Source organism: Herpailurus yagouaroundi, unplaced genomic scaffold (assembly GCF_014898765.1).
Source record: "Herpailurus yagouaroundi ecotype Mexico unplaced genomic scaffold, PumYag 483, whole genome shotgun sequence".
Classification (NCBI taxonomy): Eukaryota; Metazoa; Chordata; class Mammalia; order Carnivora; family Felidae; genus Herpailurus; species Herpailurus yagouaroundi.
The window spans coordinates 431,762-435,002 of record NW_024412700.1 but is presented as its reverse complement, the minus strand read 5'-3'; positions in this window follow the sequence as shown (position 1 = coordinate 435,002).

Here is a 3,241-nt window from a genome sequence, read left to right as displayed (position 1 = left end):
ACGTGCCCCCCGCGCCCGGCCGCCCTCCGCTCCGGCGCGGTGGAGGGGGGCCGCCGAGCCCGTCCCGCCGGCCGCGGCGCATCTCTCCCTGAGCGGGGAGAGGCGCTTTGCCATTTGGTGCTGGTGGTGCTTCGGAGGGAAGGAGAGATGGGGGGACGGCAGGGGGGACTCCGGCTCCGCGCCGCAGGGCGGCCGCCCTCTGCCCGGACACGCGCACGGTCTGCCCGGAGCACGGCCTGGGCCGGTCGGGCCGGGGCTAGCGGCCCGGCTGGGCTGGGAGGAAGGCCCCCTGCCAGCTGGAATCGGGGCTCTCCCGGGGCCTCCACCTCCCCCGGGCCTGTGGCTGTGGCCGTGGCGCTGCTGAGCGCTCTTCTGGGGCTGAGCAGCTGGGGATCCTGGCCTTTGTGAGATGCGAGTGGGGGCTCCGGGCACCCACACCTGTGCCTCTGCTGTCTGGTCGGAAGGCTCCCCGCCCCGGGTCCGCACACCTAGGGTCGCCTCCGTAAAAGCAGTAGGCCAACGTGCCCGCTGGCCCGCGCCTGGTCAATCACATCTTGTGAGTGGGCTGGGAGGTGGTCAAGATGTGCCTGTGCGTGCAAATCCGTGTGGTTCCTTGTGCCTCCAGCGTTTGCACTCATGTGTGTGCCCGAGGGGCCTGTATGCATTATGTATCTGCTGTCTGTGCTGGCATAAGGGTGTCTCCCAGCGAAGCGGCTGGGGGAGCCGGGGCTGGTGCTGGGGTGGCTCAGGAGGGAGTCATCTTTGGACTTGGGTGACACTCACCACTTCTTGGGTACCACCAGGGCCCTTGGTCTGACCACCTCCTGCAGTCTCCCCCACCACCAAGACCAGTCCCCTCCCCAATGCTGGGCATTCCCGCTGTCCTTCATATCCCCCTCAAACTTAGCTGCCCGAGCGGGGGTGCCTGTCAGCCTCTTTGCTATCTTCTTGCCCCAGAAGGCCTCTCTGAGAGTTGAGAACTCTGAGCTTTACACAGGGCCTAAAGGTGACCGCCCCTGCCCCAGTCCCCCAGAACCTCTAAGGTCTGGGGTCTCACATGCCCGTGCGGGAAGCACCCACAGTGGGTGGGGGTGCCCATGGGGACTCACACCTTCAGGTAAGTGGCAGAGTGTGAGCTCCGTTCACTGGCCCACTGGGCTTCGGGTGGTTGCAAGAGTTAGCAGGCATTTGATGGTGAGCCCCTGTGTCCCGGCATGGGGGAAGGTAGCAGGACGTAGAGACCGGATCCTGATGTCAGGGGACCACATTTGGGAAGCCAGACCTACCATCTCAGACGCTGGTCAGGCAAGTGCCAATTCACCGCATAGCATCGATGGCAATGGGCATTCAAAGAAGGGAAAGGTTGGTGCGCAGGAGTGGAACTAGGGAAGGCTTCCTGGAGGAGGTGGGGCCCATGCTCAGCTTTAAAGGATGAATGTGATCTGGACAGGCAGAGGAGCAGTAGAGGGATTCTGGGCAAAAGAACAGTGTGGGAGCAGAGGCTTAGAAATGGGAACGAGTGAGGGGTTTTGGACGTTAGTGGACAGACTGGTGAGTCTATGGGGGAAGCCGGGTAGAGATTTGGTAGGAAGGGGATATCTAGGTCCCTTGTTAAGCCAGCGGTAAAGGAAGGTTATCCTGGACCACTCTGGCCTTTCAGGAGATTGACAGTGGGCACCTGAGTGGACAGTGACAGGCAGGAGCACAACCAGGGTCCTAGGAAATCAGGCTGCACGCAAAAGGGCTCTCCGGGCAGAACACTCCCTTGGTTCTTCGTCTGACCTCTGAAGGCATTTTGAAGGGGTTGAGGATCCCCGAGTGTAATTCTGGGTCTTTAGGGTGTAACTTCAAATAAGTTGTCCAACAAATTGGGCCCCCCCCCCCCCCCCCGCATTTCCCTGCCCTCACCTGGCTTCTGGCAGTGCAGCCCCTAGAGGCACATAAACTTGACCCACTGTCGTCCCAAAGCCCTTGGGCTCTTTCTCCAGAAGGAGGAGAGAGGGGCGTGGCCTTTGGGGGCAAGGGTGGTGCTGTGGTTCCCAGCCTGGTGAGCTCAGGATTTGTCCCTCCGGTTTCCTGTCCCTCCTCCGCCCCAGGGACTGCCAGCTCCCTCCACACTGCCTCTTCTAGGGCTCCCTCAGAATCCCACACTCCCCGGGCTTTCTTTGGGGCCTGGAGGCTGGCCCTACCATACCCAGTAGCCCCAGCGCCTCTGGGTCCCCTACCCCCACCTCATGCCCCATTCCAAAGCCACGAGGCCCACCTTGCCTCGTTCTCTCTGCCCATCCACCCAAGCACCCACCCCAGCTCCTAGCCTCCCCTCTCATTCTCTCTTCCTGTTCTCCTGAGTCCCATCCACCTCCCTTTTCCGAAATCCTTCCCCCATTGCCCTCGCTTTCTCACATAGAGACAAACAAAGACTCACATCCCCAGAAATAGACTCACACGGAGCTGGAAGGCACAGTCCATGTCCTGCCACACACGCACCCACAAGCGCGCACACGCACCAGAGGCTCCCGTGGAGGGAGGCACACAGAGAAGGCGTTTGTCTGTGCACGCACGTAAACAATCACACCCACAGCCACCGAGCCGTGCCCACACAGGGGTGCAGACACACACACACACACAGCGGGCGAGACAAGGGCGCACACATCTGTGGACGCGAGGGGACACCGCCTCCCCGGGCACACCCACCACTGACGGCCTGGTGCAGGAGGAAGGCCTCCTCCGGGCTCCGGGCTCTCCCCCCACCCCCGGATTCCTTCCAGCGAATGTTTCCCTACTTGGCCTGCCAGGTCTCTGGGGAAAGGGCCTCAGAAATGCAGCAGGAGCCACTTGGGGGAAAGTTGGAACTGACTGTTCCCTGCCTGGCCGTGCCGGCGAATTCCCTAACCGAGAAACTATTTGTGGCGAGAGCCCGGGTGGCCGGCGAGCCCCCCGCCACCTCCCCTCGCGTCCCCTCCCCGCGCCGCCTCCCCGCGGGCCCTCGGGCGGCCTCGGGCTGCAGTGCCGCTGCCCAGCGCCCGCGAGCCCGGCTTGCCGGCGTGCCTCGCCGCTTATCTGCGCTGTTTGGACAGCGAGGGTTGGAAAGGCAGGCGTTTCTGTCCCCGCCGAGTCAACAGGCAGACCCCGGGCCGCCGGACTATTTCTGTCTTATCAGTGCAGGAATGCGGCAGCCGCGGCGGCGGCGGCGGCGGCGGCGGCGGCGGTAACGACTAAGATCGGAAGAGCGTCGATGGAA